This window comes from Lagopus leucura, unplaced genomic scaffold, assembly GCF_019238085.1.
Source record: "Lagopus leucura isolate 7727_CA_CO unplaced genomic scaffold, USGS_WTPT01 Super-Scaffold_100002, whole genome shotgun sequence".
NCBI lineage: Eukaryota > Metazoa > Chordata > Aves > Galliformes > Phasianidae > Lagopus > Lagopus leucura.
Genome location: NW_024962263.1, coordinates 64577519 through 64601632, shown reverse-complemented (window position 1 = coordinate 64601632; position 24114 = coordinate 64577519).

Here is a 24114-nt window from a genome sequence, read left to right as displayed (position 1 = left end):
GGGCACAAAATGTGTGAACACAGCTGCCCTGCTTGTGCTGTAGCCCAACTTTGCTGAGAGACAACTTGGATGTCTGTGACCAATGCAAATGGGAACCTCTGACCAGTTAGGCCAGCAAACTCAAGTGAAAAGGGGCTGGGATTGCTCTCTGGAAGTGCACAGGAAAGACAACCAGGAGGAAGCAGAGATGTAGAGGAGGAATCTTACTGTGTGGGGACAGCAGTGGCACAAAAACAAAGGAGTATAAACTGAGAATAAATTTTGGGCGTCAAACAGATTTTCAAATGCTGGAAGAGTCAGGCCCAAAAAGGCGAAGTGGGAATGGTGCCCCAGCTAAATCTGCACTGGAGCAAGTCCAGCTCAGCACCACTGCAGAACAGAGCTGGAAACCCCACAGGCCTTTCTAGTCCTATCTTCTATGTGGAAAAATGTGAAAAGATATCCTTTCATTGCCAGTTGAGGCCACTACAGTGGATGAAAGCTTGCATTTGGGTCAGTGCTCTGGTCACCACAGTCATTAACTCCTGTTCACCTGTCACACATTTTTTGTCTGCTACTAAGTACTGCTTATGGTAGCTAGTTACAGATGAAAAATTGCTTTCCAAATCTTCCTGTTTACAAACATCTAAAATTCCTAAATTCACACATATCAAATGGGATGTAAACAAAAAATAGAAGATGCCATGCAAGTCTGGACACACATAACACATCAGGAGTTTGGGCAGTAAGTGCTTCTCACACTCAATGTAAGATGCAGTTACATCATCACTTCTAGAAACAACACTGTAATTCATTAGATAAAATTTTCATTCTTCCTTCCAAAAATAACACTTGTCTCTTACACTAACACTGCTTTCAGCCGTGTTAGTCATAGCATAGCTATGGAAACATCAAGCTGGAACCAATTCCACCAACCCAAATCCTACTGTGCCCACATAATGCAGGAAGTAGAGGTATCCTCTTTCAAAATTAGCTCCTTTATCTCTTTTGTAAAATCACACAACCTCAAATTTCTGCAAATGAAATGTACGTACGAGTATTAGATTACTGAGCTACTCAGACAACAGGTGCTTTGCAGGCAAAATCTGGGTGCTGAAAATAGTGATTTCTAAACTTTTTATCTCAGACTTTAAGACTTAGGTGAGCAGGACTGGATCTGCAGTCAGCAACTACATGTACAAAATTACCCTCTCAACACACCTGCAGTATTGAAAGAAAGGACAAAAGGAACATTATTCTGGAAACTGCAGCCTAGTTACTATATTTCAGTGCTATAGCAATATCAAAAATGCTTTTCTAACTAAGTTCACATAATTTAAAGAAAAACTTCAATTTAAAAATAAGGGGGAGGGAAATGGAAAGAGGGGTGGAAGATAGATTTTCAATCAGTACGGTATTTTAAAGGCTTTCTTTCAAATTAAATCATGAGAAAATAAGCAGGCTGAATCTTCTTACAGTGTAGTGTATTGACACAACAGATTGTAACTATTTCTGAAAAGTCATCATAATCCATCATGGAAATATCTAGACAGTGCTTTTTTGGACACAATGGATTATTGACCCCAATATAATGTCAAAAGTATTCCATCATGTCAATGCAGAAACCATGCACAGATATGCACTAAACATTTTTACCACACTTAAGCTGGAAAAATCCACCTTGAATACACAAAGCTGTTTTACTACAGAGTAAATTAATAAAAACAACAGTAACTGATTTATTTTTCAACATGACTAATTTCACAGAAGAATGCTGAAGACTTCTAATACACTTTCTACTTTAAAGGCGGCTGTTAAGTTACAATGTATACTGAGTGTTAGAAGCCCCAAACTTCCAAATGAATTAGAAACTGGCCACAAAGCTTTGCTTGTAAGAAAACAAATATATTCTCTGTAACTCACTTTGGTTTCCACATCTAATATACAGCTTAAGTTTATGATCAGTTACAAATCCGTGAAGGCTGCTTAAATAAAATACATTAAGAAATTCCACAAGTAAACATAAACTATAGAGAACACTGCAGATCCAAGCATTCAGCACTTCTACTTTAGCATAATATTGCACTGTATCTCCGTCCAGAAAAAAATCAAAATCACCAACAAGCCTGTCATCTGGAAAAATCCTTCCAAACCCTATTTTAAAGAACCAATATCCTGTCCCTGCATCAGGGGCAGCCTCTGTTAAGCATTTAAGCACTACCCATGAAAAGTAACAGTTTCTTCTCCAGTCCTGAACTCCCAGTGACCGTCACGGAAAGTAAGTTTCCCATTCTCTGCCAGCCAGTGGCATTAATAATCATCAAAACAAAACGAAACACCTTCGAGCAAATATCCGTTTCTGATTAATCTCCATCCCAATGAATTAAATTCATAAGAGGCAACCTGCTGCCTTGTTTACGCCTTTGTAATATGAGGAGCAGAAGTTGGATAGAAGGGTTTTGCTGCCCTCAGGGCTACGAAATATGTCTCGTGTGGCAAGGAGCCAGCTCACCCAGGGAGCCTCCTTTGCTGTTTCTCTCACAGCTATTTTCTAATGGATAATTTTTAAACAGACACACACAAATACACGAGTCACTACAACACAGGGCTGGGGTTTTTGCTCTTGTCTGAAGTCCTGTGAGTATTCATACTCAGAATAAGAACCTCAAGATTTCACCCTGAAATTTCAATTTGGGAATTTCTTCTGGACAGGAGGTAGTGGTGGGGGTCTGCATTTTTCCCCTCACTGCCTTCCCCTCCTGACAGCACACAGCACACAAACACCTCTCTTCAGCCTCACAGACCCAGCCTCAATTAATACAATGCTTCGCACACATCCGAGCAATCAGGAGGCAGAGAGACGTACTTCAGTCCCCATGTGCACTGCAGTGAGACCTTCAGCTAAGGGTGGAAAGAGATTTCTTTAAAATAGATATATATTCAAATCTCACAATGTAATTTACACAGCGTGGAAACGCCTACAAGGAGATGAAGTACCTGCACTGGGGAGATGTTCAGTTGTTCACTTCATCTTCCGTTGACAAGGAAACCGAACCGCACTTCATTCTCCAGGAAAACCTTCCACTGCCATCATTTGAAAATGTATTTATTTGTATATATGCATACAGCTATCACCATCATGATAATAATAACCACCATAAAATACTGCCGGCAAAAGAATAAAAAAGTCAAGGTGGAAAATGTGCAAAAGTAAGGATAGTTTCTTTGGCTGCATATTTTGTTCTGTTATCTTTAAGGAGGAAAAAAAGTATTAAAAAATGGTAACTGTAACATGCTGCAAGAAAAGTTTCACGTTATAAACAGGCATCAAAAACTGAAAAAGAAGAAAAAAAAAAAGCCCTGCTTATTGCACTGAGTGTCAAAAAAAGAATAACAAAAATAATAATATTAACATCTTGCTCTGTGGCTTCCACCAGTACTGAAAGACTACAAACTCTTTGTAAACACTGCTGTAAAATGCATTTGCAAATCCCATCTCTACAAGGAAAAAAAAAAATACCCTGAAAAAAAAACCAAAAATAAAAACACCAAAGAAAAACCTTTTAAAAAAAAAAAAAAAAAAAGAAAAAAAAAAAAAAAAAAGAGTTAGAAACATGCCTTTTCTCTTATCTTTAAAAAACAGCATCATATTTCACATCGTTTTCTGTGCACAACAAAACCAGTTGCATATACAGATATATAGCTACTCAACGTATCGCAGTTGTTGCTGGACTGGCAAGTCTCTATTATTATTATCATCATTTCTCAATCCCAGTGACTCCCGGCCCCAGCAGCACCTTTTGCTCACAGTTTAGGAACCATCGCATGCTAAGAAAAAAACTTGTCATCAGCAAAAGATCAAATCCATTTAAACAATAATCAAAGAGGAAGAAAAAAAAAAAAAAAAAAAAAAAAAGGACAAGAATGTCAGCGGAAAGGTACTCACCGAGCGGGAGTAAAAGGGAGGAATAAAAATGAGAGTTACTATAAAATACAGTATGGCGGTGGAAGAAGGAATGAGGCGCTTTTTTTTTTCCTCTCCTCTCTAGTCTCTGCCTCCGGCAACCGCCACGTGATCCGGAGCCGGGCGGACTGGCAGCCGGGAGGGCGCAGCGGCGGCGGCGCCGGGCGCGGACCCAGCCCGGACTCAGCCCCGCGCCCTGCGGCCGCCCCCGCTCCGCACACGCGCCGGGGCGGCCGCCGGTCTCGGCAGGTGCCGCTCGCGCACGCAGTCGCGCACACACAGCGAGGCGCGGGCACGCAGCCGGCCGCGCGGGCGAAGTGCAGAGGCGGGTGCGTCCTGCGCGGCGGCGCAACTTGCTCGCCGCCGCTGCGTGAAGTTACCTCCCGCCTGTTGCCCTCCGGCCGCGCCGCCCGCTGTAGCCGCCGGGTGGGGGGATGCCCTGCCCTGGTGGCGAGCTGTGCGCCGTGCCGCCCCTCCTGCCGCTCGGGTTGAGACGGTGCGCCGTGCCTACGTACTCGCAGCCCGGGCTGTGCAGGAGGTGTTCGTGCGGCTCGGGGTGCGTAGGGGGTTCCCCGGCTCTGCTCCTTCCCGGGGCGGTTCCAGCGTGGCTGTCGCTGTACCACTCAGCCGTGTCAGTGGTGTTCCTGCATCTCCTGCAAGAGAGCGCTTCGCGTGCAGCTGGGGAGGAAGGACGGAGACCAGCTGTCCCATCCGTTATTTGCCTTTGTTTCCCGGCCTCTGCCCTGTGTCGCGGCACGGGCTTTCGCTTCCTATAAGAAAGTGACTGGTGGAGGTGGAAAGGGAACAAGTGTTGGGGAGCAGTCATTGCATCCAGCTCAGCGTGGCAGTACATGGGGATGGACCCCAAGGCGCCGGAGAATGGCCCTGGAGTGGCTCCAGGTGGCAGCTCTCCCCGTTTTCCTTCACCAGCCCAGAAATACTCCGTAGCAGGCTGTTGCTGTGAGTTTCCTTACATTGCCTGCTTCTCCCTTTTTGTCTCACTGTCTTCGTGGCTAACGCAGCAGCCAGGAGAGCAGGCCTCGGAGCAGGGGGCAGCTTGGCTTGGGCTGAGGCATAGCCAGAGATGAGTGTCACCGGCCTGGCCTGCAAAGCCCGCACCCTCATCTCAGAAACCCCCAAACTTAACTGCTGCTTCAGCAGTGAGATAAAGAGACATCTGTGTGAGATAAATTAATGGAGGAAGAGAAGCGCTTCTGTGAGCCAGGTGCTGTGATGGAAGGAGCGATCCTCCTCCTCCCCCATCCTCCCTCCTCCTGCACTTTTTGTTTAGAGCTGCTCTCTTTTCATCTGGGTCAGGAGGCAGGAGATGCAGTCAGGTTATTATTCTATAGAAATTGCTTTGGCCAGTAAGAGGATGCCCTGCTTTATAAAAGACTGGTGAGGGCACCAGCTTGCCTTCTTCACGTCCTCGCACAAAGCCTTATCCCTTGCCCCAACCATTTCTTTCTTTCTTTTCTGTCCCCTATCTCTTCCCTAGTGTTTCCAGAGAATGAAAAGAAATGCTCCCTTTCTTCTTTGCTCTCAATTTTCTTTATGAAGAAGAAAAAGATAACTGGACAAAGTTTAAAATCTAAAATATATTAACTGTTATGCTTTCTTGCTTTTTGTTTAGTTTTCTATTTTGGCGCTAGGCTTGTTTTGGCATTTCATACCAATCCCTGTTGTTCTCTCCCTGCTAGGCTTGGCTCTCAGGAGTGGAACCGTACTTCTGAGAAGGTTTAAACAAACAACGACAAAAAATAGGTAATCCTTAAAGGTACAAGTAACAAAAGTGTTTGATATGAATGCTAACCAACTTTACTGCATTTTATGTACGTATGATAATTAACTCAGCCATGTTGTTATGATGATATCTTGGATTGTCACATCTGGAGCTGTCAGGTGTGAGAGGTGTATTTCTTTGGCAGGTGCACTGTTTTGATCAGCATTAGGTACAGCATAAAAAAATAGAGTCCAATAGTTGAGGTTTTGCTTAGCAATATTTAATTTCCAAACATGTTTGCAGAATTGAAGCCTAAATTAGAACCCTATGTTATTGCTGATTTTCATGTTTCTTTCTTTATGTTACTTTGAGCACACATGTTCCTGAAAAAGTAACAACAAGAAGAAAAGTGAAACAGTGGTATTTTAGTAATCTAACATAAATTTTCTATGTGTAAAGTAGGCACACACATAGGAAACCAGATAGATACATTTTGACAATAAATTTTATGCATCGTTTGCTTATTAGATTCCAAGAACTAGGAGTAAGGTAAATACATATGTTCTCATTATAAATGTGTAGATATTTATTTGGTATACTGCAAGAGATTTAAAAATTCATGCTGGTATGTGGGTAAATCTGGATGTAAACTGGAAGATGCAAGGTTCAGAGGTGGCCTTAGTGGGCAGGTGTGGTACAAGGGGCTGCACAAGTTCTGTAGACAGAGATGAGTGGAATCCAGGCTCAGAAAAAGTAGCAGGATTACATCCCAGTATAGTTAGAATTGTAAATATTGTGAAAAGGAATGGGTTTCTAAGAACTTAACTTTAGGTATACCTAACTTAACTTTGGGTATGCCTACACCTTTTCTGCTTACAATCCATTAAGGTGAAGGAAGCTTCAGGGAGTAAAAGTTTGGCAAGAATACTTGTTTGGAATAGGTTACAACCAAGGAAGAGTTTTTAAGAATACTATTTTCACAGAATCCTAGCAAGCCTTTATTTATCAATGCCTGCACTTTCTGGCTACTTCTGCTAGAAGCTGCCTCCAAGAGCAGCTGGACCAAAATGAGAGAAACTTGAACACATTGCTCAACAAAGTGTAGTGCAAAAGAATGCAGCTGAGAATGAAGGAAAAGGAGTGCCACTTAGATAATTTCCAGGGCATACTGATTAAGTACATGTAAAGAAAGTGGCTGCTGGCTATTTTTAGGATTTCCATTTTCTTTCTGCAAGACAGCAGCTGAGATCCACTGTAGAGTGATTAAGAGTTGTCCTTAAAAGTAACCAAGAATTTTGGATGGAGATGGTGTGAGCCAGCATTTCTTTGCCTATGTTTTGGGTTACCAGCAGAGAGAGACTTCCTAAAGCTCCCGAAACATGACACTTCACAGTCAGTGCTCTGCAGCTTATGCTGGGCTTGCTGTTCTTGCAGTCATTCCTTACAATTCCAATCTTTCGCATCTCTTCCCCGCACCTTTGCAGTATCACTCTCCCCTTAGGAGGAGAAATAAGTACATACTAAGATTGTCTCATTGACTGTAATCTGTTTTTCTTGATTGCACTGAAGCATCTATACTCTCAGAACAAGTCTGCTGCTGTGTATGCACCTTACTTAGGCAATTTTCTTCCCTTTCAACTGATGCTCGTATTGGAGACACACACACTTCTCTCTCTCTCTCTTTTTTTTTTTTTTTTTTTTTTTTAAACACCACTTTCACTGTACTTACAATTTTTTAACATCTCTTTGCGGGCATTAAACAATTAGTAGGAAGCCAGCACTAACATACTGGCTTGACAAGGATCCATCAGCATGACTCAGCAGCATGCAAGCCTGAGCTCCAGTTGCAAGCAGTTTCTACTCCCTTCTCCTATTGCACTAGAAGAAGTTAGTCAAAATATTACTGGATGCAAAAACAGCAGTAGTAATAATGATAATAACAATCATGATACAATAATGGATGGAATGCCTCCCATCTGAGAGAGCTAAGGTTGTTCAGCCTGGATGAAAGAAAGCTCCAGGGAGACCTGAGAGGAGCCTTTCAGTATCTGAAGTGGGTCTATGAGAAAGGAGGAGACAGACTCTTTAGTAAGATCTATTATGATAATACAAAGGGAAATGGTTTCAAACTAAAAGAGGGGAGATTTAGACTGGATATAAGGAAGAAGCTTTTTACAGTAAGCGTAGTGAAGCACTGGAAAAGGTTGCCCAGAGATACAATGGATGCCCCCATCCCTGGAGACATGGAAGATCAGGCTAGACTTGACCTTGCTGTAGGTGTCCCTGTTCACTGTAGGAGAGGTGGACCAGAGGATCTTTAAAGGTCTCTTCTAACTCAAATTTGGTTCTATCAATAATAATCATAGAATCATAGAACGGCCTGGGTTGAACAATGATCACAGAGTTTCAACCCCCCTCTGTGTGCAGGGTCACCAACCACCAGACCAGGCTGCCCAGAGCCACATCCAGCCTGGCCTTGAATGCCTCCAGGGATGGGGCATCCACAACCTCCTTGGGCAACCTGTTCCAGCGTGTCACCACCCCTGTGTGAAAAACTTCCTCCTAATATCTAACCTAAACCTATCCTGCTTTAATTTAAAACCATTTCCCTTGCCCTACCACAATCCACCCTTTTAAACAGCCATTCCCCCTCCTGTTTATATGCTCCCTTCAATTATTGGAAGGCCACACTGAGGTCTCCTCAGAGCCTTCTCTTCTCCATGCTAAAACAGCCCAGTTCCCTCAACCTTTCTTCGTCGGAGCGGTGCTCCAACCCTCTGATCATCTGGATCTCTTTTGCAGATTCAGCTATCTAATCCCAATTGAATGGCTAATTCGTATGTAATGCCTTTGAGACCACCCGGTGTAACAATAGGGTTCTAAGGTTTTGTTTTTGGTTTTTGTACTTTGTCATTTTCATTTGTCATGACAACAGGAAAGGGATGAATAGTTGAACAATAAGTGCTAAATGAAAGAATTACTTGAAGCATTGGACAAGCTACTAGGTTAAAAGAAAACTTTGCATTTCCCAAACTATTAGATTAATATAGTTAGCCATCATTTAAATGTTGTTTTTTTTGTTGTTGCTATGACTGAAATGCTACTTTAGAGTATATCAAACTGATTTACTTTCCATTTTTAAAATCAACCCCAGCCTATCTTGATAAATATGACCTATTACTTTAGACTGAAACGTATTTTTGAAAGGTTTTTCCTCATCTGTTTTCCTCTGTATAATAACATTGTTTTTCTTGCCTTTTTCTACAGAATCATTTTTGGTTTCCACAAAATTCTGCACTTTTTTCTCCTTCAACTTACAATACTTTTAAAACACTGTATTTATCTGTAAAGTAAGGCTAACTCCCTTCTATTACCACCTTTTTGGCTAAAATTTCCAAGCAGCAGATCACAATCTGGGTAAAAAAATTCTAGTAATAAATGACAGAAGAAATAAAAGCAAGGATGCTGTGTTTAAAGAAGAGAAAACAGACTATCTGAATGTTCCTGCTATGTAAGGGAATGGGAAAATAAAGTAGGAAATCTTCAACAGCTCTATGGCCCCCTTTTTGACTTCTATTGTTAGGTTGGAAGGGTTTTTGAGTGGGATGAGTTTTCAGATATCGAGTGCTTTGTGCAGTGGAATGTTCCATCTTTCATCTCTTGAGCACTGTGCTTTTTGAAACAATCATACACTGTAAGCAACAAGCTTTGTGTTCTCAAAGGGACTATTTTCACATTCTATTTCATAATAAACCAAAAGAGACATCTACAATAAAAATCAGTGAGAACTTTGTAACATTATCTGAGTTTCAAAATTATTGTTTTTGCTCTTTTAATTTGTTCTTTTCATTGAAGGGTTAATTAATGAGTACAGCTTGTAATGAGTGTGTCTCAGTTTGTGAGCTTTGCAATAAGTAAGTCTGGGAACAGTGTGAGATAAGGCAGCTTATGAACAAATTCATTGGTCTGTACCATCTGTTCTTATGCATTCATTTTCTGTATGATGATCTGTCCATAGAAAGAGAATTCAAACCATACTTTCAGGGTTCTTTATTTATTATATTTGTGTTGTGTCTTCCGGAAGTATATGATAGCTGATGACTGGCATGTGTAGTTGAATGGATGAATGAGAGCTGAGAGATTTTTTATAGGGTTAATCAGACACAACGCCAAAAAGTGTACCTTTGCCAGAACAAGTAACTCAAGAATAAATGAATCTGTGGTAAATGGGATTAAAAAGAGAAAGAGAGAAGAAAGGAAGAAGAGAAGAAAAAAAATATTCTGGTAATTTGAGAAATGGAGTCAGAGACATTTAAAAAAATGACCTCTGAGCTGAGAAAAATTCTGCAGTGGAAACAATGGAAAAGAACAGCATTCAGTTTTGGGGATCAGATACCACATGCTTAGATATGCTTAGATGGGCACCCATAATATGAAGAAAACATAGATTATATTAATCTTTCTAAGTCCAGTTTAAGTGATTCACCAACAATAACTTGTCTCAGTTAGAACTCACTTTACCAGCCAAGCATTCATATCCCTTAGCTTAAAACCTTTCTTGTTCTTCTTTGCTTTTATCTGCTTCATTTTTCAGAGGTGTGACTGGGACACGAGCTCCGTGTCCTCCCTTACTGCACATCAGTGTTTTCCACCTTGACTATTGCAGGAAGCAAGGTTATATGAAGAAATGAATTTGTGATAAAATAGCTGGTGTTTTTCATAATGCTTGTGTATCATGAAGTGTAATAAGGTTGCATAGTTCCAAGCCAGGTATTTTCCCCAAAATGAAATTTTTATTACAGTTTCATTGTTCATAAACACCTTAGTTTAGCATACAGGAAATAACACGTGCGGACATACATAGATGCACCTGCATCACTTAACTTGTTCTGCCTTTTTCTTTCTTTGACCCTCCGTTCATGTTACTAACAAGAGCTAATCTTAGCTAGCTAATGAGATCTGACATGATCGCAGTCCACTGCAGGATGGCTGGAGGCTAGAGGATTTTGTGTATCTTGTTTTATTTATGTGTTGTCCTGGAGAGAAATGGAAACATCACGTAAAAGCACTAAGCACTCAGTGTCTGCCTCTGGGCAAAATACAGGTAAAAGACCCCTTTAAAATAAAATTATATAAAATTTAATGTAATTTCTATATTTTTTAATGGAAAGGCAATTCGTAATAGAGGCATGTCTTACTCTGACCTCATCTGCCTTGCATAAATGCAGAATTTCTGCAGATGGGGGAAGACTTACTGTATAATTGTATCAGGTTAGCTGAGGTCAGTAATATTGAAAACATATATTGACATGGTGAGTAGCATTTATTAATTTATTTTCTTTCGCTTATTCTATCCAGAAAGTCACAAACACTTTTTCACAATTGCAGTTCCTCTTCATCTCCTACTTATCAAGTATTGCATTCTAGAACAGCATCCTGTTGTTCCTTTGACGTTACTCTTTAGCCTGTGAATATGGGAGACAGATTCCCCTTTTTCCCCCTTTCTCAATGTGGTTGCACTAAGATTTTTTTTGATTTCACGTTTTGCTCTTTCATATAGCTAAACCTCTGCCCTGCTGCAGCCTTTTGAGTGCCTCGCAGCTTGCAAATGACTCATGTGGCACACTCCCTTCCCTCTAGCCAACATAAAAGAAGCCTGGAAAAACTATGTTTGGGAATGATCCTCCTCTCGGCTTACATCACAAATGACTTCTATTACAGGATAATGCCCAAAGGCACAATCCAGCCTGGAATACATAGTCATCATGAACTGTAAAAATACTTCTTAACAGTTAAGTTAAATACTCCAAATCATTTACAATTCTAAACCCAAATCTCTCTCAGTCTACATTTCCAAACTCTTCAAATATGTTTTCTTTTTCAATAAATGCCAATAAGTGATAATTACTGTGTTTGACGTGAACAGAGTTTTCTGTGTTACAATCAAGTACAAACAACATATACAAAACCCCTACATAGAAGTCTTTGAAGAAACATATATATATGTAAAACAGGAAAGCCTGCATGCCAGCTCTTAACTTTGTAGGATGCCACAAACTTATTTGTGCTGTATTCACTGCTAATAAAATATTTGTAGATCCTATTTTCCTAATAAAACTGGGAAATGTCTTACACTATCAATACAAATTTTTAGATAATTTTCAAGTCTATTGGAGTACGAAACACAACATGAAAGCAAAGTCAGGAAGGCAGGACACCACAGGTTATTTCTAGAGATGTTTTTCTCTAGAATTTCATTTAAAAGAAAAAACATTTTCCTGCGGCTTTTGCAGCTCTTCACATGCAGCATTTTTCTCAGCAGTAGATCTACTCAGATAAAAAATGAATACCTATAAGAGAGCTTTGGAAGGAGTCAGTAAGAGAACTTTGTTGTTGAAGATATGCATAGGAAAAACAACTGAAAGCATCAGGGCGATTTGAGAGGAAAACAACTATTGATAGCCTTGGTTATAGAGGTTTTTAAGAGAACCAATTATAGATCTCCCAAGGCAGAATTATAGATTTTCACAGAAATGTTAGGTCTTAGCCAATATCTACCTTATCAAGAGAGTCACCTGCGGTGTAATTGGTAAAACCAGTAGCATAGCAATCCCACAGTGAAGCATTAAATCAGTATTATGAAAATGCTAATTGAGTGATATCAGTTATACAGGGGGCAGGCAGAAATAAGAAAGTAACCTAATAGCACCATTTCTTGTTATTTATGTTGTTTTGAGTTTTGGTGTGTTTTGCTGTTGTTTCTTTGGTTTGTTGGATATGTTATTGCTTTCTTACATTTGCTTAATATGTTTTCCCTCTGTATTCCACAACATGACTGCAAGTTGGAACTAAATACATTTCTATTCATATATTCCTCTCTCCTCTACAGTCTATCTTACTCATCTGTTCAAAAGGGGAGTATATATTTTCAGTTTATAGTGTTACTGATAAGAAGTTGCACTGCCGCTCAGAAGGAATAATATAAAACCAGAAGAAACCAGCGGGTTCTGGTGACCATTTTTTGAATGCAAATGACAAAAATAGAGGGTTGAGAAAAGGAGGAAACCAGAAAAAAAATAAAGAACCAGTCTGAAGATTGCCAAACATAGTACTGCTGATAATGTAAGCATTCTGCTAGAAATACTAACTATTGATGCTTCCTACAATTGTAATTAGAATATAAACATCCATATATTTTGTAGCAACAAATAAATCTTTGCTCTGTTAATATGATGTTCATTTGTCACAACAACACATTTCCACCCCATGTCAACGTGTAATCGTCTACATGCAAGAAGCATATTCTGTGATTTTTATCCAATATTTATATCTTACAATTACAAAATAGCTGTATATCAGTATAGAAAAGCAAATTGAATATAAGCAGCCAGTACATTTTTGAGTTAAAATAATGTGCATATACAAAATATATACGCAGAGACAAAACATATAATTTAAATAGTTTCAGTCTGTAGGATTTCAAGGAGTCTCTCTATTGCAAGCATTCATCTCAGTGATCTTCATGCAAGTAGCAGTATTGATTTATAGTAAAAGCTTTTGTAAGTAAACATTATTCATATTAAAAATTTGCAGGGAAGGTTTCCAGCTCAGTAGAGATCCCTATTGGCCTCACTGCTGCTTCAAGTGGTGGGAGGAATTTTTACAGTAAAATTACCATTAGCTTTTTAAAGCTGAAAATATTCTTGTAGTTTCATCAGTATGTAAGAGAAGTTCCTTGTTTTGAAAAGAACTTACAGTTTGATGAGGAAATAACAATGGAGGAGAGGGGAAAAAGTGAACAATGGGTTCATCGTGGTATTTTTTTTTATCCTTTTTCTTTTTTAATTTTATTTGGTGGTGAGACCTAACTTATGGCTTGCCACTCGACTTCAATCTAGATGGGATAACCAGCTTTCACTCATGGCTATTTCTCTCTTATTCCCCATTCCTTTGTGAGAGAAGGAGAAAATAAAGGTTAGGGAGAAAATGCAGGGTATTTAGGTGAAATCTGTGGGAACTGAAGGAGAAAGGAATTAAAGCCAAGAATAAGTGTCATGAAAATAAATATGGAAAAAGCATTTGTAAAAGTAAAAGGTGCCAAAAAATTAGATGAAAGGCTTGGGTTGGAAAATGTCTGAAGTCAGAGGAATGAATTTTAGGTCAAGTCATAGATAGTTCTAGTAAAGTGAATATTGAAAGAGAATTTGAAATCAAAATTACAGTAACAACATGAAAAATGATTGGTAATTACAGAGACAATGTGAAAGTTTTAAAATGATAAACATTGCTGTGTAGGATATTGACTTGATAATAAACATGAAGTATGCCTCACAGTGATAATATTCTTCTAGATAATTCCCTAGAGATTGCCTGTTGGTATTTTTGGAAAGGTAAAGGAGAAAGTCACCAGGATGTGAGGTATTCACCTGTGTCTGCTGAGATTTTTTACTCTCTCCAAATATGCATGGAGCTTAATATTCTTGGTCAGGAAACAACAGCTGGCAAGAAGACATGAAGTCAAGAACAGAAGTTACCTCAGTAGTTTCTGTGTTGTGTAGCAGTAAGCCACCAAATTGCCAAATGGAAGAGTAAAAGGAATTTCCTCTTATTTGATTCATGAATCAGTAACTCCTTACCGTGATGCCTGAGTGCCTTAAAATACTTAGATTTCCTTTTGTAATCTGTTCAAAGACTAAAGCTCTCTATTGTCTCCTCTTTCCAAAGACAAGGAACTGTCATAAAGTATGTCTCAGGAGTTTCTGTAATTCCCAGAGTTTGAGCCTGCATAAATGTGAGTAAAAAGCTTTGTTCAGTCAGATACAATCCCTTCTGAATCCATCGGCTGAATGCAAAGTAAGCATGCATGGAGAACAGACCACTCTGTAACTGTCTTTTCTGTGCTGTTAGGGCTCTGGCTCGCACATCAGTTGGCTTCACAAGTAATTTTAGCAGTTTATGCATAGATGAATACATCTTTACAGAGAAAAAGAGATTTACAATGCATGTCTTTTCTTTAAGATGGTTTTACTGTCATTAGATTTGTCTATATTTTCATTGCACAAAAAAAAAAAAAAAAAAACATGCAATACATTTCTATAATATTCCAATATCTTCTGGTAAATGTTAGAGGGACTGGAAAATTTTTACATCATTGGAGCAGGATGAAGAAAAAAGTGTGGAGCTGATGTTCAATTGCTTCTCTCTATTTTCACAGGTCAGTTTTCCATACTCAAATGAACCATAATCTCTCCTGTAAGAGACATACATGTTGATTAAGAAAAAATGTGGCCTAGTCAGATGGATTCTTCATTGTTTTGTAACTCAACTTGCAGAGACTTAGGGCAGTGGAAATATTACGGTATTCAGGTTTTTTCTACTAAGGGATCTGGGTCACACAGTGCAGTAGTAGTGTGTACCAACAGGAAGAATGCATAGCCCAGGAGACTCCTTCCTCAGGGATAATCTAGGGATCTTGGGTCTGGTAGGTATTGTGTTTGTAAATATGAATTCTCAATATCTACACATGAGATCTACAGACAGTATAGTGATTCTTCTCACAGACATGAACTGTATTTTCTAAGTAAGATAATTCTACATTATTCCTGCTTTTTTGTGAATATTGGCTAGACGCTGTCTAAGATTATAGGAAGCCTTTGCTTCACAGCCTTTGCTTAAGACTGTGCTATGTACTATGCATGGAACTTGAAGACAACAAATGCATACTAAATATGTCCATATTATGCTAAGTGTCTTCTGCACTGGCAGTACACTAGGTTCCCTTTATGATAACCCAGCTGGAAGCTGGGTGAGTTTGACAGAAACCAGGACAAAACCTGTATCATCACACCACAATTGGGATGTGAAAAACATAATGCTGTTTCCCTTCCTGGCAGAACAGAGAAGATAAAAGATGATGAAGTCTTAGCTGCTTGTGAAAATCCACCCTTATAGTAGGACCATGTGTGGTATTGTCAGCATTTTTAAAGAGAGGTGTGTTTGAGTTCGTTTTGTCAGGGGGAACATGTACATGTTCTGGTTGACACTGCACCTCTGCAGGGGTATGTTAAGAGATAAACTGTCTTAAAAGAGAACAGAAATCTTGCTAGTATTTTCTGTAGGTCTGCATATTTAAATCATCAATTGCTTGTAATGCTGCAGGAATGTTTTTCTTTACTTCTGATCAGTGGCAGAGATGCTGCTGCCTTTGGGAGTCTTCCCTGTATGTGCAAATGTTCCAGTTCTCCTTTATGTGAACTCCTTCAGCTGAGCCAACAAATGACAGTTTCTACAGAAGGGCAGAGAAGAAAGTGTAACATCCAGCTCCTCACTTGTCCAAAGGCACTGTCAAAACTTAGAATTTAATCTTTGAGATTAGTGCTTAAAAGCTTAGAGCTCTAGAGTCAGGATTTAGGCTTTGTAAAAGTCAAACTGTGTTTGAAAGCTCGTTGGTCAAAACCAAAAAGCTCAGACTTCAACTCAGTGTAGGTTTTAATAATAATATTGGTTTATCATTTCTACAAATACAAAATAACATATATTTATGGCTTGTTCATTTGTTTTACAGAATGGGTAGACTTTCCTGATAATAAGAACCGATAAATCAATAAACTGCATTAGTGGGGTATATAAAACTTATCAGTGATGTTTTTCGTGAGGTAATTGCCTCCCCTCTGTGTGCAGCGTATGCTTGTGACAAGAAGGAATGATCAAAGACAGCTCAGATATGTACAGATCAATGCTTGAAGTTCCTGACTTTAGTGAACAGTCTCTGAGAAACTGAGCACTGTGCAGAAGAATAAATGAGTTCAGGCTTATTTATGCACATTTCAGTTTTTAGAAAGATATAATGAAATATAGGTTTGTTTATATTCTGTTTTTTACACTTCAATAATTGTTTTGATACATTTTTTAGCTGTTTGGAAAAGAAGCAGCTGCTTGTGCTTCTTGATTGGCATAGTTTTAAAGCTATGATGTCAAAATTGGACAATAATTTCTTTAATATGCTTTAATATGCTTTCTTTTAGATAGCTTCTAGTGGGGAAATAAAGATCAAAGTGTTTGAAAACACTAGTAAACCTCTGCTTCTTGTGGGACAGTTTCAGATTGCTGGAATTTTGTTGTCTTAATTTTGTTGTAAAGTTCTGAATCTGTGGCAGTAGGAATATGTACTCAAACATCTGAAATTTAATATAATGAAAAATATTTCATAAAATCACTAGTTTATATGAATAAATCATTCAAACAGTTTTTCGGTACATTTACTTTGACCAAACTTTGCAACTGCTATCAGCTCTTTAATACAAGGGAAGAAGGATTTCTTCTGTTCTGTAAATCACTTCCTTCCTTATACCCACTTTTTTATTCCCTTTATTTTATCTTTCAAAATGAGGTAGCTACTGATCCATAAAATGACATATGTGTAAACTTTGGTTTTATTACTTCTGCAAAATTTGATGTTGAATATTTGGCTATAGTGCATTTTGATAAATAGTATAGCACCATAACTGAAATTGTATTTGATCTGGTGTAAATGAAAGCAGAATCTGGGTTGTTTCATTAAAGGAAATGTCTTGCTTTCCAGTGTTATACATGATCTATTAAGCCTATGTAAAGTATTTACCGTCTTCTATACTGAGTTCACTTTCACAGACTGTTAGTTTCTAACACACTACTAATTCTTAGATCTTGGCATTCATGATGGCATTACTGGATTTGAGAGGGGAAAATATTAGGAGAGAAGGAGATGAACCATGACATTTCCACTGTAAGGAACTTTTTTTGGTTGTGGGGCGGCTACACAAAGACCCATTAAAATAGAAACTTTTATATAATAGACTTCCTACATGCATATTTAAATGCTTGAATAAATGAATTAGTTTAATAATTGCTGGCTACTCTAGAGATCACACAATTCACTCCTTTCTAGTGGAAACAGGATTCAGTCTGTTGAAGTTCTGTATTTCTGTCCAAAGATTCATTTTTTATGAAAAGATGCAACCATATAAATGTTATCATTTTGAAACTATGCTGATTATGTAGACAAAAAGTGTTGATTATAGTACTCTCATTATAAACATTTGTTTTACAATTTTTTTCCCTCTTTGATTCATGGACTGCATCAACTAAGTAAATCTAATTTTAATGAGCAAGATTAATTTGACCACTGCATTATTTGCTTCTTGAAGTATCTCTTGTTTATTAATGTATGGTAATGGGAACAGTAATAATAGGTTAATGTCTATAAAAGCATGCAGAATGTGATCAAAACAATTATGGGTTTTGACCTAATGTGCTGGGGTTAGACTTAGGTTTTTTTGTAACTACTGTGTGAGATTGCATGTGATAGAATCATAGAATTATAGAATGGCTTGGGTTGGAAGAGACCTCAAGGATCATCGAGTTACAACCCCTTTGCCATTGGCAGGGTTGCCAGCCACTGGATCGATTCAACCTGGACTCCAACACATTCAGGGTCCGGGCACCTGCAACCTCTTTGAGCAACCTGTTCCAGCACCTTACCACTCTCTCAGTAAAAAACTTCCCTCTGATTTCTAATCTAAATTTCCTCTCCTTTGGTTTAAAAGTATTTCCCCTTGTCCTGTCACTCTACCTACCCTTGCGAAAAGTTGATTTTTCTCATGTTTATAAGTTACCTTTAAGTACTGGGAGACCACAATGAGGTTTCCATGAAGCCTTCTCTTTTCCAGGCTAAACAAGCCAAGATCCTTCAGCCTATATTCATAGGGGAGGTGGTGCTGCAGCCTTTGGATCATCTTCATGGCCCTCCTCTGGACCATCTCCAAAATCTCTACTTCTTTACTCTGTTAGGAGCCCCAGGCTTGAACTGAGTTTTCCAGTTGGCGCTTCATGGGGGCAGAATAGAGGCAACCAATCACCTCTCTCACCCTCCTGGCCACCCCTCCTCTGGTGGAATGCAGGATACCGTTGGCGATCCTTTGGAACAGGAAAAATTCTATTGACTAGCACTTGAACAACTTGTCCTTTGTGCTCCTGCATTCTGTTGGGAAAAACAACAAAGAACAAAAGAACAACACAAGAAAAATCCCACATTCTCCTTATTTTCCAGCTGGCCAGTCCCCTACACATTCAGCTGGTCATTGTCAAATCTTGTTGAGGGGAACAGTACCATTTAGGATTTTCTATACAGAGCCTTGACTTCCTAAATTTTTCCAGACTTTCAGTTATGGCACTTCTGTCTTCTCTATCTAACAGTTGAGAAAGGGACAGAAAATAAGATTAAAAAGATAAATGTTAAGCAGATGGAGGGGAAATCTAGTTTCTTTTTATGGTCCCTTGATGGGTATCACATAAAGAGTCAATCAAAAAGATTTTTGTTTTATTCTGTGCAGAATCCTGGCTGTAACAGAGCACACAGTGGTAATGCAGCCAGGCAAAATAGTTTGCAGTGAACATTCATTTTGAAGGGGAAAGGTGAAACTTCTGAATTATTGAGAAGGGCACAGTGATTAAACGTACATTTTCTAAGGAATTCCTGTCACTTCTGTTCTACTTTTAGAGCCTCCTTTTATTTCGTCACAAATTCTTTGCATTTATAAAATCCCTACCACTCTGGTATTTGAAGACAGGGTACAGCCACTGGATTAAAACAGTAAAAGGCCCGGCAAATCAAAGAGTATAAGTAAATATACATCCAAACTCAAGAGAATGTCCCTTAAAGGACTAACATTATTTTTAACACTGAATTACGTGTGGATGTTTGAAACCACAGAGCATCAGACACAGACATCAGATAACTTTAGTCTTGCTGTAGATACTGTCCTGATCAGCTTGGTTGTGTGAGGCTTCCCATGCCTTCTGCTTACTACATCTCTATTTCTCTCCGCTCTGTGGCACACATCTTTCTCAAAGTCCTCCCCTTCAGCCATCTGCTTTTCATTCTCTCCAATTGACACAATCTCCTTAATCCTATGTCTACCCAGTGTCAGGAATGCTGGTCCAATTCCCTTCTACAGGATAAACGGAAGAGGAGAAAAAAGAAAGATGATATATTTTAACCTTCCAATGGGAGGTAGAGGGGAATAGAAGAGTTCCGACGTTGTCTTTCTCTACAGTTTTCACTAAGTGATGGAAGTCATATGGACTCAAGGCTAGCATTGCAGAAGGATATAAAGATCTGCATGCTTGTTCACAGCTCCCAGAGCTTCACTGATTCTTCACAGTTCAGAGAAATATTGATGTAATATCATGATATTTGATGATACTATACTTTTGGGTATCAAGAGCATGAAAGATTCAAATGGTAAAATCCAGAACTGCTAGCAATAAAAATGCTTATGAATCCCTTTGTTCTTCATTTTGCCTTGAAATGAAGGCATGTGGGAACATCTGTGGCATCGGCTTCACAAAGCAAAGATATCTCAGATACTGGCTACAGTTTTTCAACTTGTTTATGGTGGAATAGGTTACTCAGTGACCTTCAAAGAGCAGCTCATTCAGTCCTGCTGCAAGCCAGTTTGCTTTTGTACTTGTTCTATTTATTCTCATCAATAAATAAAATTAAAAAAAAAAATATAAGAAAGAATGTATTGTGAATTTAAATGAGATTAAGGAATGGAATCTGTCTTTAACTCTCTTATAATTTTTTGTCTGTTTTATTAGATTACTTGTGTTTTTTTGCTTTTAAACTTGACACAAAGCTGTTAACTTCATTTGATAAAAAATCAAGTCAATGGGAATAACTGCGCAAGAATTGGAGCACAGAGTTGGACGTTAAGTGCAAGAATGCATTTTGACAAATGGTGATTACAAATGCAAAATAAATATTGAAGCTAATTTGACATAAAAAGTCCATGTTAAACAGATGTTTATATAATCAGGAAATGCGAGAGGGTAAAAAGCTGAAAATTAATTCCAGCATGCCTAATGAACCAAAAAAGCTTAGAAGAAATCCCCCCATCTCACTTCCAAAGAAGAAAGAAAAAACGATTGCTCTTTCCAGGTATGCCAATTGTGTTTTGTACATTTGTTAATCATCTTGTTTTATAAATGCAAAAATTAATTGTGGTATTTTTCTAAAGTTCTGATGCATTTCATTATATTTGGTAAAATCTTTCTCCATATAAAACCAGAATAATCTTTCTACTTATATTCCTTTCTCACTATTTCTTAATATATTTATTTAATTTCGTTCTCCCCAAGTCTGAGAAGGCAATTACAGTGATGACTGCACGACTGGAAAATCTTACTTCTGTACTGCAAGGGCAGGGGGAATACAGGGAGATTCTACTATTTTACAAAGGCCTCATTTTGCAAAAATGTACTTGAGGTGTTATTAAGCTAAAAATTCTTAGCTTGGGACAAGAAGTTCCCAGAAGTCTTTTGCCCAAAGTCGGTAGGACTCCAAGGACATAATTCTCTTCTGTAACTCATTTTGTCTTGCTGAATATTCTGTGGTAGGACCAACGAAGATAAATCTCCTTGTATACAGGGAACATTTCATAAGATATATAAAAGAAATAAATTCTAAGATCAGTGTTCTAGACATTTCAGAATAGCTTTTCCATATCTTTAGAAGAGAGCATGAATAAACATTACCCCATTAAATTTCATTTTTTGAGCAAAGGACATTGGGAAATTTCAATTCAGTTACACAGTCTCAAATTAAAACTGAAAAGAGAAAATGCAATTTGATTTCTGCTTGAAGGCTGAAAAACAGAGCGAGTGCATTTTTTCTTCTGAAATCCATACATTTAGGAATTGTCATATTTGTAAATTCATATTTTTTATTTCTTACCTTACAAAATGAGTTACTGGTTTCATTGGTAAATCATAAGACAAAATACCTGTCTTTATATGAACTTCAGTAAGAGCATTTTCTTCCTTGTTGTGTATGACTTGCATGGTGATACTGAGAAAAAAAAACCCCTCTCACTACAATGAAGCCACAACTTTTGCATCACTGTCTTTATGTGGGCAGAAATTAAGAAGGCAGCAATTAATCAAGTGCATAATTCTAGATTAATCTTGATGAAAATCTATACCATCAAAGCACTATTTGCTTACTCCAGTATTTTCATTTGCAGGATGTAATTTCACATACACAGTCTTTCTTGCAATTATTTCACATTTTACTCATTTGGCAGATTTTTTTTCTCAGTTACACTTTGTTCTGCAAGTTTTCTGCTCCTTTTAATGCCTACACTGGACTTTTAATATAAAAAATAAAAAATCAGATTGGGCATGCTGCATCAGATCAGAGCTCTCCCTGGCTTCATCTTATATCTGTGAGTAGTAAAAATAGGTATAAAGATGTAGGAGCCCTTAAGAGATCTTCATGTACAAGACAGGTGTCACCCTGAGCTTATGTAAAATTCTGCCAAGGATTTTCAGCAGGAATTGTCTCAAAAACTTACACTTCAGTTGAAAAGGGGTTGGCTGCAGGAGTAAACTCCAGAAGTTTACAGACCACTTGGGTCTTATATAACCTGGAAAGGTTTTGTAGTCCTTATTACTAGAAACATCTGTAAATATTCCAATTAGTCCAGGATTAGCTGTATTTGCTCTGACAATATTAACTGCAAATTTATTCTTACTTTCTCTTTTCCTTGCAAAAACTGGGGATATACACTGGCTTACTTCAACTGGCAAAGTCACTACATCCTTTTTTTCCTTTTTTGGTAGACATTCACTTATCCTTCCAAAGTTGTATTCCTTGTATCCGATTCATTTTGGTATATTAGTCCTGGAAGATGTAAGCTTTGTTTATTTAGTGAGCATTCATAACACTTTTCTGGACCAGCATAGTGCCACTTCTCAGATCCCTGACTGCCTTTCAAAATTGATATGTTTGACCGTAACATACCTTTGTGCAGATCTTTCTCAATTTAATAAAGTTTGACAGTCTTTGTCAAGTTCCCTGATCTCTTCAGGACCTGTTCCAAAGCCTGAGGAAAAAAATCTCTAGGACATTAAGACATTCAGCAAGTTTTTCTTCTTTGGATCTTTGGAAAGTATATAAGAAGATATTATAGACTAGGTGTATTAAGATTTTCTAATTTGGTTATCATTAGTGGGAGTTAAAATTGTTCATCTTTTAAGGAAAATATGATTGCAGCAGGTTAACTGTATTTCTAGGTTGCCTAGAGGTTCAGAGCACTTAGATAGTGTGTATAAAATGAAGGCAAACAAACAAAGCAAATTCAACAAAGACAAGGAAAGAAGGCACTTCATAAGACTGGAAGCATAACAAGCCTTATTTCCTCCAAAATTAACTTCTCGATTATGTGGAATTTCTTTTTTCCTTCTTTGAAATGTGAAACCTGAGAGCTAATGATATATGAATGTAAAACCAGGAACCAAAGCTAACCACATATTTTAACTTGGGGATATTTTCAAGATTTCTGTCAGAGACCCAAGGGAGATTACCTCAGAATACCTGAATGGATTTAATTTATTTAGCTGCTTAGTATTGGTAAGCCACGTTGCTCTGATCCGCTGCAGCAGAAAGGCAATCTGCGGGCAGGGCACTAGCAGAGCTCTTAAGGAAAGCCCTGGAGATTTTCTTGTTTTCCCACGTCTGTATGCTGACTCATTCAGGGCAAGCTATTTCTCTGTATATCTCAAGTTTCTCTTCCTTTAAGATAGATCTAAAAATAATAGAAGTGGCAGATCTGTTTTAACAAGTACAAATTCAGCAGAAGTATGCGGGTTCAGATGATTCAAACTGCTCCAAATCTTGAGTAGAATTCTGCTAATTTTCATACAAACATGTGGGAAAAGATTTTGCATTACAAAAAATAAAACAATATAATTCAGCAATTTGCATTTTTGATTTCAATCAAAGGAGGTACTATTATTTACAATACTATTATTTAGAATAGCATTGTGGATTTAAACTTGACAAAGAAGTGGTTGTGCTTTGTTTTTATGTTTGGGGTCACTCAGCTCCTCTTCCCTTGACTCTTGAATGATTAAACAAAAATATCATTTTTCCAGAGCAGGTAAATATTGAGAATTTTGAATTAAAATTTCCATAGAAAATTGATATGTTCCTATTACTACTTTGCACTCTTAGAGTAGACTTTACAGCATCAACCAACACCCCCAGGTCTCTTTCTTCACAGTCATCCAGCCACTGCATGGGGTTGTTGTGGCCAGAGTACAGGACCCAGAGTGCACTTGGCCTTGTTCTCCACCTGGGTGTATTCTGCGTAGCATCCCAGACTTCCAAATCAGGATGTAAAGTACCCTGAGGATAACTGATCTGTCTATTAAAGGCAGATGTAAAGAAGGCATTGAGGGCCTCAGTCTTCTCTTTATCCTCAGTGGTCTCATCTCCTTATCTCCACTGTACCTGCTGCATCAAGTAAAGGATAGAAATTCTCCTTGGTTCTTTTACCACTGATATATTTGTAAAAGGATTTCTTATTGTCTTTTACTTCAGTAGCCAATCTGAGTTTAAGTTGGG